Genomic DNA, 11,991 nt, shown 5'->3' on the forward strand with positions numbered 1-11,991 from the left:
TCTCTTTCTTTCTTTCTTTCTTTCTTTCTTTCTTTCTTTCTTTCTTTCTTTCTTTCTTTCTTTCTTTCTTTCTTTCTTTCTTTCTTTCTTGATGGTGTCTCACTTTGTCTACCAGGGTGGAGTCCAGTGGTGTGAACTCAGCTCACTGCAACCTCTGCCTCCTCGGCCTCCTAAAGTGCTGAGATTACAGGGGTGAGCCACTGTGCCTGACCCTCAGTAGCATTTTTATACACCAATAATGTTCAAGTTGAGAGCCAAATAAAAAATTTATGTAATTTGCAATAGCACAAAAAGATTAAAATACCTAGAAATACATTAACCAAGGAGTTAAAAGGCCCATAAAAAGAGAACTATTAAAAAACTGCAAAAATAAATCAGAGATGATACAAATACATAGAAAAATATTTCATGCTCATGAATTGGAAGAATAAATATTATTATAATGGCCATATTGCCCAGAGCAATTTACAGATTCAACGCTATTCCTACTGAACTACCAACAGCAATTTTTTTAAACAGAATTATAAAAAAAAAAACTATTCTAAAACTCATATAGAACTCAAAAAGAGCCTGAGTCGCCAAAACAATCCTAAGCAGAAAAAACAAAGCTGGAGGCATCACATTACCTGACTTCAAACTATAGTATACTGCTACAGTAGCCCAAACAACATGGTATTGGTACAAAAACAGACATATTGACCAATGGAACAGGATAGAGAATGTCATGCGCGTCCGTGTGAAGAGACCACCAAACAGACTTTGTGTGAGCAATAAAGCTTTTTAATCACCTGGGTGCAGGCGGGCTGAGACCAAAAAGAGAGTCAGCAAAGGGAGATAAGTGTGGGGCCGTTTTATAGGATTTGGGTAGGTAAAGGAAAATTACAGTCAAAGGGAGGTTGTTCTCTGGCGGGCAGGAGTGGGGGTTACAAGGTGCTCAGTGGGGGAGCTTTTTGAGCCAGGATGAGCCAGGAAAAGGAATTTCATAAGGTAGTGTCATCGCTTAAGGCAAGGACCGGCCATTTTCACTTCTTTTGTGGTGGAATGTCATCAGTTAAGGCGGGGCCAGGCCTTTTCACTTCTTTTGTGATTCTTCAGTTACTTCAGGCCATCTGGGCATATACATGCAAGTCACAGGGGATGCGATGGCTTGGCTTGGGCTCAGGGGCCTGACAAAGAACCCATGAAAAAAACTTCCCACCTACAACCATCTAATTTTTGACGAAGTTAACAAAAATAATCAATGGAAAAAGGCTCCCTATTTAATACATGGTGCTGGGATAGCTGGCTGTCCATGTACAGAGAAAAATGAAACTAGACCCCTACCTATCATGACATACAAAAATTAACTCAAGATGAATTAAAGATTTAAATGTAAGGTCTCCAACTATTAAAATCCTATAAGAAAATGGATATAGTTTGGCTCTGTATCCCCAGGAAAATCTCACCTTGAATTGTAATAATCCCCACCTACCAAGGGCAGGACCTGGTAGAGGTAATTGAATCAATAGGGGTGGTTCCCCCATGCTGTTCTCATGATAATGAGTGGGTCTCACGAGATCTAATGGTCTTATACGCATCTGGCATTTTCCCTGCTCATTTTCATGCTCTCTCCTGCTGCTTTGAGAAGAGGTGCCTTCTGCTATGATTGTAATTTTCCTGAGGCTTCCCCAGCCATGTGGAACTGTGAGTCAATTAAATCTTTTTTCTTTATAAATGACCTAGTCTTGGGTATTTCTTCATAGCAGCATGAGAACAGACTAATAGAGTAAATTGGTATTGAGGTGGTGGGGCACTGCTGTAAAGATACTTGGAAATGTGGAAGTGACTTTGGAACTGGGTAACAGGCAGTGGTTGAAATAGAGGACTGAGAAGATAACAGAAAAATGTGAGAAAGTTTGGAAGTTCCCAGAGACTTGGAGGGTTCAGAAGACAGAAAGGTGTGGGAAAGTTTGGAACTTCCTAGAGACTTGTTGAATGGCTTTGACTAAAATGCTGATAGTGATATAGACAATGAAGTCCAGGCTAAGGTGGTCTCAGATGGACATGAGGAACTTATCGGGAACTGAAGTAAAGGTCATTCTTGCTGTGCTTTAGCAAAAATACTGGTGGCTTTTGCCCCTGCCCTAGAGATCTGTAGAACTTTAAATTTGAGAGAGATCATTTAGGGTATCTGGAGGAAGAAATTTCTAGGCAGCAAAGCATTCAAGAGGAAGCAGAGTATAAAAGTTTGGAAAATTTGCAGGCTGACGAGACAGAAAAGCAAAGCCCATTTTCTGGAGAGAAATTCAAGCCAGCTGCAGAAATTTGCATAAGTAATGAGGAGCCAAATGTTATTCACCAAGACAATGGGGAAAATGTCAGGAGGGCATGCCAGAGAACTTCATAGCAGCCCCTCCTATCACGAGCCGGGAAGCCTAGGGGGGAAAAATGGTTTGGTGAGCTTGGCCCAGAGTCCCCCTGCTCTGTGCAGCCTCAGGACATGGTGCCCTGGATCCCAGCTGCTTCAGCTCCAGCCATGGCTAAAAGGGGCCAACATACAACTCAGGCCATTGCTTCAGAAGGTGCACGCCCCAAGCCGTGGTGTTGGGCCTGCAGGTATGCAGAAGTCAATAATTGAGGTATGGGAACTCTGCCTAGATTTCAGAGGATATATGGAAATACCTGAATGTCCAGGCAGAGGTGTGCTTCAGGGTGAAACCCTCATGGAGAAACTCTGCTAAGGCAGTGTAGAAGGAAAATGTGGGGTTGAAGCCCACACATAGGGTACTCACTGGGGCACAGCCTAGTGGGAAGAGGGCCACCATCCTCCAGACTCCAGAATGGTAGATCCACTGACAGTTTGCACTGTGTACCTGGAAAAGCCACAGACACTCAATGCCAGCACATGAAAGCAGCTAGTAGGGGTGCTATACCCTGCAAAGTCACAGGGGTGGAGCTGCTGAAAGCTGTGGGAGCTTTCCAAGCATGTGGGAGCCCACCTCTTGCATCAGAGTGAGCTGGGTGTGAGACATGGAGTCAGAGGATATTATTTTAGAACTTTAAGGTTTAATGACTATCCTATTGGATTTCAGACTTGCATGGGGCCTGGGGCCCCTTTGTTTTGGGCAATTTCTCCCATTTGGAACAGGTGTATTTACCCTATGCCTATATTCCCATTGTAATTGTATCTAGGAAGTAACTAACATGCTTTTGAGTTTACAGGGTCATAGTCAGATGCAGCTTGCCTTGTCTCAGATGAGACTTTGATCTTGGACCTTTCGGTTAATGCTGGAATGAATTAAGAATTTGGCAAACTGTTGAAGGGGCATGATTGAGTTTTGAAATGTGAGGACATGAGATTTGGATGGGACCAGGTGTGGAATAATATTATCTGCCTCTGTGTCTCCACCTAAATCTCACCTTAAATTGTAGTAATCCCCACATGTCAGAACCAGGTGGAGGTAGTTCAATCATGGGAGCATTTTCCCCCATACTATTCTCATGATAATGAGTGAGTCTCATGAGTTCTGACAGTTTTATAACCATTTGGCATTTCCTCTGCTCGTACTCATTCTCTCTTCTGCCACTCCGTGAAGAGGTGCCTTCTGCCATGATTATAAGTTTCCCGAGGGCTTCCTAGACATGGGAATTGTGAGTCAATTAAACCTCTTTTCTATATAAATTACCCAGTCTTGTATATTTCTTCATAGGAATGTGAGAATAGACTAATACAAAAACCTAGGAAATCTTCTCAATATCAGCTTTGCAATATAATTTATGGCTAAGTCCTCAAAAGCAATTGCAACAGAAACAAAAATTGACAGTGGGACCTAATTATACTACAGAGCTTCAGCACAGCAAGAAAAACTGTCAAGGGAGTAAACAGACAACCTACAGAATGAAAGAAAATATTTGCAAACTATGCATATGACAAAGGTCTAAAATCCAGTATTTATAAGGAACTTAAACAATTCAACAAGCAAAAAGCAATTAATCCCATTACAAAGTGGTAAAAAGACATGAACAGACACTTCTCAATAGAAGGCATACAAGTGGCCAACAAATATATGAAAAAAATGCATCACTAGTCATCAGAGAAAGGAAATCAAAACCACCATGAGAGATTATCTCTCATCAGTCAGAATGGCTTCTGTTAAAAAGTCAAAAAATAACAGATATTGGCAGGACTGTGAAGGAGAAGGAAGACTTATCCACTGTTGGTGGGAATGTAAACTAGCTCAGCCACTGTATAAAGCAGTTTGGAGATCTCTCAAAGAACTTAGAACTACCATTCAATCCAGCAATCCCATTACTGGGTCTATATCCAAAAGAAAATAAATCGTTATACTAAAGACACATGCAACTGTATGTTCATCACAGTGCCATTCATAATAATAAGGACATAGGACATAGAATTAACCCAGGTGCCCATCAACGGTGGATCACATAAAAAAAATTTGATACATATACACCATAAAATACTACACAGCCATAGAAAAGAATGAAATTAGGTCCTTTGCAGTAACATATATGCAGCTATATGTCATTATCCTAAGTGAAGTAATGCAGAAACAGAAAACTAAATATTGTATGTTCATACTTATAAGGGGAGCTAAACATTGGGTAAACATGTACATAAACATGGAAACAATACACACTGGGGAATACAAGAGGAGAGAGAGAAGGAGTGGGGCAAAGTTTGAAAAACTACCTATTGGTTACTATACTCACTACCTGGGTAATGGGCACTTCAATGTGCTTCAGACCTCAGCATCACACAATATACCTTTGTAACAAACCTGCACATGTATCCCCTGAATCTAAAACGTTTAGTCAAACTATTGAATTTTGTCAAAAAAATTAATAATAGAAGTGGTAAATGAAAATAGTTACAAGACAGTAATGACATCAATGAAGGAATAAAGATTCAAAGCAAATATTTTGGGTGAAGGTAATGCATTTCTGTGTATTGAAAGCATCATGTCTGAATTTCATATGACCTCCAGCTCTTTTGGTAGACTAGAATTATCCTTTCTCAGAGAGTGTGGTAAGAGTTTGCAGTGTGAATCTAGGTTCTGTGAGTCCCAGTAGAAGAACTCACAGAACTCAGCTCATGACTACGACTTACGGATTACCCAAAAAAGTTAGCCAGAACAAAACAAAAAAAATGGGGCAAAGTGCAGAGGAAATCTGGCACTAGTTTTTAAGAGTCCTCTGCCAATAGAGTCACACTTTACACATCTATTTCCTCTAGCAAGGGGGTTGTGGGAACACAGATGAAATATTTTCTACCAAGGAAGCTCATTAAAGACTCAAAATCCAAGGCTTTCTTCGGAGATGGCTCACATAGGCACCTTCTGCCTAGCAGATACCTACCTTCCAAAATCCCAAAGGGAAAGCAGGTATTCAGCATAAACCACATTGCTTTAGCAACTTTTTAGGTACAGTGAGCCACTCTTACTTAAGAAAAGTTTTATATCCGTGTTGGAAACTCTTTATCAGCCAAGTTCCCAGATGTCAGCTAAGGGTCAATCTAGCAAGCAGGACTTTCTAAAGCTAGACCGGCTCAGGCCTGCTGCATTAACTCTTTTCTGCACAAAGGGTCACTAGAAAAAGAAGTTCATAATTTGTCAGGTAAAGAATATTGCCTTCTATTTTGAGTATGAGATTCTAAGTGAAAGAGACATCCACGTTTTCTTAAATATATTAATTTATTTGATATATGCCTGTGATATGATAGAGGTACCAAATCACAAGAACTAAAACTGGTCTAAGTCTAGACTATGATTGAGGCCTTAAAACTGAGAATAAATAGCTGCAAAACCTCCTGTCTTGGTCCATTTTGTGTTGCTAAAACAGAATACTTGTGGTGCATGATTTATTTTAAAAAATTATTTCTCGCAGTTCTGAAGGCTGGGAAGCCCAATATGAAAGTGCTATCAGGCCAGGCATGGTGGCTCACGCCTGTAATCCCAGCACTTTGGGAGGCCAAGGCAGGGGATCACCTGAGGTCGGGAGTTCAAGACCAGCCTTATCAACACGGAGAAACAATGTCTCTACTAAAAATACAAAATTAGCTGGGTGTAGTGGTGCATGCCTGTAATCCCAGCTACTTGGGAGGCTGAGGCAGGAGAATCGCTTGAACCCAGGAGGCAGAGGTTGTGGTGAGCCAAGATTGTGCCATTGCACTCCAGCCTGGGCAACAAGAGCGAAACTCTTCTCAAAAAAAAAAAAAAAAAAAAAAGTGCTGTCATCTTGCCAGAGCCTTTGTGGTGCATGCTCCCATGGCAGAAGGTGAAAGGGCAAGCAAGCGCAAGGTAGAGACAATAAGAGAGGGTTGAATTTGCTTTTACAACAACCCATTTCCAAAATAATGAACTAATTCCCAACCCATTTCCAAAATAATGAACTAATTCCCAACATTAATCCAGGATTAGGATATGAGCAGACCCCTCATATCCTAATCACTTCTTATTGGTCCCACTTGTTAATATCATCACAGTGGCAATTAAATTTCAACATAAATTTTGGAGGGCCATTCAAATACCATAGCACCCCTCTCAGTATACTGCAAGAGATTCTTGCAAGTCTTGCAAATAGGGTCGTCCAAATGGAATGGGCAGACCTTAGTCTATCTCATACCTCAAGAACTTATACACGTCGGTGTAGTGTGGGATGTAAAAGTAATGTTTTCTTAAATAGGAGAAAAAAAGAACTTATACAGTGTATTGGTAGAGGGCTTAATGAGATTTGGATACTCAGAAGATGAGAGACCTCTTTTTTTCATCCTCTGGGCAATATACAACTCTCCCTTAGGAGACTAGGGAAGGAAAATTTCCACCCAGCAATGATTGTAGTATTGGAGCTCACAGGTTTAGTTCAGAAAAAATAAAGATAAGTGATGTTTCTGAAACACCTACGTTTTCTGAATGCAAATCTATATCTGGTACATGGTCTGTGGGTTGAAGAGAAATCAGAGATATTATGGAAAAAGAACTGGTTGACTTTGAAATATACAAAAACTCAAGAATCAAATTGGTGAGATAAAAAAAAACTTTGGTAATGTTTTTAATTAAAATGGATAAATATATGACCCTATAAATGCATAATTAATTGGTATGATGATCTACAGAGTAATCTTTTATGTTTAGTAGGAATTACTAATTAAATGCATAGTTGCAGATATCTAATTTAGATTAGATTTAGATTAGATATACAATTTAGATTTAGATTGGATTAGATTTGAAGGAAAGGCAGATTAGATTTGAAGAAAATGCTTTATGCCTGAAAGTCAACTAACAATGGACTCAAAAATAAACACTAGCTGGGCGCGGTGGCTCAAGCCTGTAATCCCAGCACTTTGGGAGGCCTAGAGAGCAGATCACGAGGTCAGGAGATCTAGACCATCCTGGCTAACACGGTGAAACCCCGTCTCTACTAAAAAAAATACAAAAAACTAGCCAGGCGAGGTGGCGGGCGCCTGTAGTCCCAGCTACTCGGGACGCTGAGGCAGGAGAATGGCGTAAACCTGGGAGGCGGAGCTTGCAGTGAGCTGAGATCCGGCCACTGAACTCCAGCCTGGGGGACAGAGCAAGACTCCGTCTCAAAAAAAAAAAAAAAAAAACACTAAATTTTTGTATCTTTATATATTATAGACTTGAAAAATAATCTTCCCAATCCTATTACCGTTTTGTTTTTAGTTCATTTGAGGTTGTTAATAATGTTTGCCAAATTGTATTGTAGAATTACTCTAACACTTTTAAAACACTTCTTATTTTTTAACACAGAAGAAATTCTTATAAGCCTCAATAGGTTTAGATTGATCCATGACATACTAGCCACATTTTTACTGAATAGAATTTGGGCACAATATATAACAATATACTTAGTAGAATACAAAAAGTGCTTACTCACATCTGACATTGTTGTTTAAAAATTTCCTGATACATTTTGTTCCTGGAGTTTTAATAGTAATAACACATTTCAACATGGACAAAATTATATTTCATCCTCCTGGATGAAATAAAATAAATGAATAAATAGTAAACCACTTACATTGGAATATCAGTGATAAATTTTGATTTGCCAACATTTTAATAGTAATAACACATTTACTACTGAACCCGGGAGATGGAGGTTGCAGTGAGCTGAGATCGCGCCATTGCACTCCAATCTGGGAAACAAGAGCGAAACACCATCTCAAAAAAAAAAAAAAAAGGAAAAGAAAAGAAATTGCTGTCATCCCGAGGGCCTTTGTGGTGCATCATCATCCCATGGCAGAAGGTGAAAGGGCAAGCAAGGGCAGTTTTTATAGAATTAACACATTTCAACACGGAAAAATGTTTTATTTCATCCTCCTGGATGAAATAAAATAAATGAAAAAATACTAAAGCACTTACATTGGAATATCAGTGATACATTTTGATTTGCCAACACTTTAATGTGTCTCTATCCTAGAAATTTAACAATAAAAGACTGTTGATTTTGTATATATTATTTCTAATTTTACTGCATATGATACTTTGTGTTTTGTGTATATCTTTTTGTGTGTATTTTATATATAATCTTTTGTATATATTATTTGTATACACTATACATTTTGTATGTAATGTATTCTTTTGAATATAGCACATTCTAATTTTGTATATAATATATTCTAATTCTACTACATATGATAGTTTGTGTATTTATTCACATACATTTATACACATCTTAACAAGTATTTGTATTTTAATAAAAACCTGTATAGATACTTATAGACATATTCTATTGTCTAGTACCTTTTACATTCTTCTCCTGAAATGAAATATCCCACTGAGAGAAACCATTAATCAAGGAAATCAATAGTTTTGCATATTTGAGTCCATATATCTTCTCAAACATTAAGGAGGATGAATTACTACAATAGTTGAATACAGTCAGTTACAGGTTTAATACATCCCAACAATTGTTAAGCACTTTCAATTTATAAATGCACCTATGTAAAAATATTTTCATTACTTTGTTCCAAATATTTAGATTACTAGTGAAAGTTTTATCTCTATAATTTGTCAAAAAATAGTTTCGCTCTCCCTGTTTTTATCATTTATACAATGTAAAAAATCCATTATTGTTGAATAATTATTTATATTTCTACTAAAAATATGCTATCATTCTAATATAATAGGTGACCCCACCAAAAAAAAAGAATAAAGAAGCAAAATAAGGTAAAGAAGTTAAACTTATATCAGTAAAACAGGTGGTGTAGAGCAGTTTGTCTGTTTTTTTAAAAAAAATATTTTCCAGACCTTTATCATGGTAGTGAGAACATAGATTTTTTGTGTGTTTGTCTTCCTTTTGCCAGGGACTCTTTTTTATTTATTTATTTTTTTTGAGCTCAGTATTTTTATTTATTTATTTATTTAATTTTTTATTAAACTTTAAGTTCTAGGGTACATGTGCACAACGTGCAGGTTTGTTACATATGTATACATGTGCCATGTTGGTGTCCTGCACCCATTAACTCATCATTTACATCAGGTATATCTCCTATTGCTATCCCTCCCCCCTCCCCCTACCCCACAACAGGCCCCAGTGTGTGATGTTCCCCTTCCTGTGTCCAAGTGTTCTCATTGTTCAATTCCCACCTATGAGTGAGAACATGTGGTGTTTGGTTTTCTGTCCTTGTGATAGTTTGCAGAGAATGATGGTTTCCAGCTACATTCATATCCCTACAAAGGACATGAACTCATCCTTTTTTATGGCTGCATAGTATTCCATGGTGCATATGTACCACATTTTCTTAATCCAGTCTGTCATTGATGGACATTTGGGTTGGTTTCAAGCCTTTGCTATCATGAATAGTGCCACAATAAACATATGTGTGCATGTGTCTTTATAGCAGCATGATTTATGATCCTTTGGGTATATACCCAGTAATGGGATGGCTGGGTCAAATGGTATTTCCAGTTCTAGATCCTTGAGGAATCACCGCACTGTCTTCCACAATGGTTGAACTAGTTTACAGTCCCACAAGCAGACCTAATAGACATCTACAGAACTCACCACCCCAAATCAACAGAATATACATTCTTCTCAGCACCACATCGCAATTATTCCAAAATTGACCACATAGTTGGAAGTAAAGCACTCCTCAGCAAATGTAAAAGAACAGAAATTATAACAAACTCTCTCTCAGACCATAGTGCAATCAAACTAGAACTCAGGATTAAGAAACAATAAAAACTGCTCAACTATAAGGAAACTGAACAACCTGCTCCTGAATGACTACAGGGTATATTATGAAATGAAGGCAGAAATAAAGATGTTCTTTGAAACCAATGAGAACAAAGATACAACATACCAGAATCTCTGGGACACATTTAAAACAGTGTGTAGAGGGAAATTTACAGCACTAAATGCCCACAAGAGAAAGCAGGAAATCTAAAATTGACACCCTAACATCACAATTAAAAGAACTAGAGAAGCAAGGGCAAACACGTTCAAAAGCTAGCAGAAGGCAAGAAATAACTAAGATCAGAGCAGAACTGAAGGAGATAGAGATGAAAACCCCTTCAAAAAATCAATGAATCCAGGAGCTGGTTTTTTGAAAAGATCAACAAAATTCATAGACCACTAGCAAGACTAATAAAGAAGAAAAGAGAGAAGAATCAAATAGATGCAATAAAAAATGATAAAGGGGATATCACCACCGACCCCAAGAAATACAAACTACCATCAGAGAATACTATAACACCTCTACGCAAATAAACCAGAAAACCTAGAAGAAATGGATAAATGCCTGGACACTTTTAAAGTTTATTAACATATATTGTTAAGTTCTGAGCAGGGCTTTGAAGTTTTAAAGATGATTCAAAAAATAGCTAGCCTTAAGTATTTTGCTGACTAGTGGGGGATGCAGACACTTAAGAAATCATTTTGGTAGGATTTTTAAGGTCTTAAGTATTAAAATTACCTTGTTTCTTCCAAATTATTTCCCATTTTAGAAAATAGTAATTCCATCCTTCCAGTTACTCTGGTCATCCTTGACTCCTCTCTTTCATATTCCACATTCAAATTGTGGGTAAATTCTGATGACTCCACACCGAAATGCATACAGAATCTGATCACTTCTCAGTTACTTCACCTCTACTCTTCAGCCTAATCCACTATCATCTATCTAGATTATTAAATAAAATCCAGTCTGTTTTCTCTGCTTCCACACTTGCACCCTTTATTTTTAACATGGCAGCTGTATTGCTATTAAAATACAAATCTGACCATGTCACTTAGGAAAAAATCTGCCAATTGCTTTACATCTTACTTGAGTAGAAATGAGAGTCCTGAGAGTGGCTATCAAATTCCGTCAAGACCTTTTACCCCTCTGAACCTTTTTCCATTCCTCCCTAGCCTCTTTACTAGGCACACTGCTTTTTTGCCTTGCTTTGAACTCAACATGCTCACAGCGCACTTGCCCCTTATTTTCTTGTCTCTATCAGTACTTTACTCAAAAGTCATTTTCTCAGTGAGGCTTTTTTTTTTTTTTTGTATATCCTTATTTAGAACTGCAATCCCCACAACCCCCCATCTCCTGCTTATTCTACTTCCTCATTTTTTTCTCTATAGCACTTCCTGCTATGACATGATATCTACTTTATATTCTGTTGTTTGGTTTCCCTGACTTGAAGGTAACCTTTATGAAGGCAATGTGTTTTGTATTGTTATTTTGTTTTATTTGATTCACTGCCTTTTCCCTACCACTTGGTGCAGTGCTAGACATATAGTAGTTGCTCAATAAGTAACTGCTGAATTAATGACTTTTCTTTCAGAAGTGCTCTCTGAACCTCTAAGGCAAACTGGCATTCTCTCTCTCTCGGTGTCTATAAAACTTATTACATATATAAAATGTATTTGTTTTCTTTGTTTTCATGTCTGGCTGCATGACTGGACTCCAAGTTTAACAACAGGGACAGCGCCAGCTACTTACAAAGCTACTTACATGGGCCTCTGCTAAATGCAGGTTGCATGCCCCTA

Source organism: Piliocolobus tephrosceles, chromosome 10 (assembly GCF_002776525.5).
Source record: "Piliocolobus tephrosceles isolate RC106 chromosome 10, ASM277652v3, whole genome shotgun sequence".
Taxonomy (NCBI): Eukaryota; Metazoa; Chordata; class Mammalia; order Primates; family Cercopithecidae; genus Piliocolobus; species Piliocolobus tephrosceles.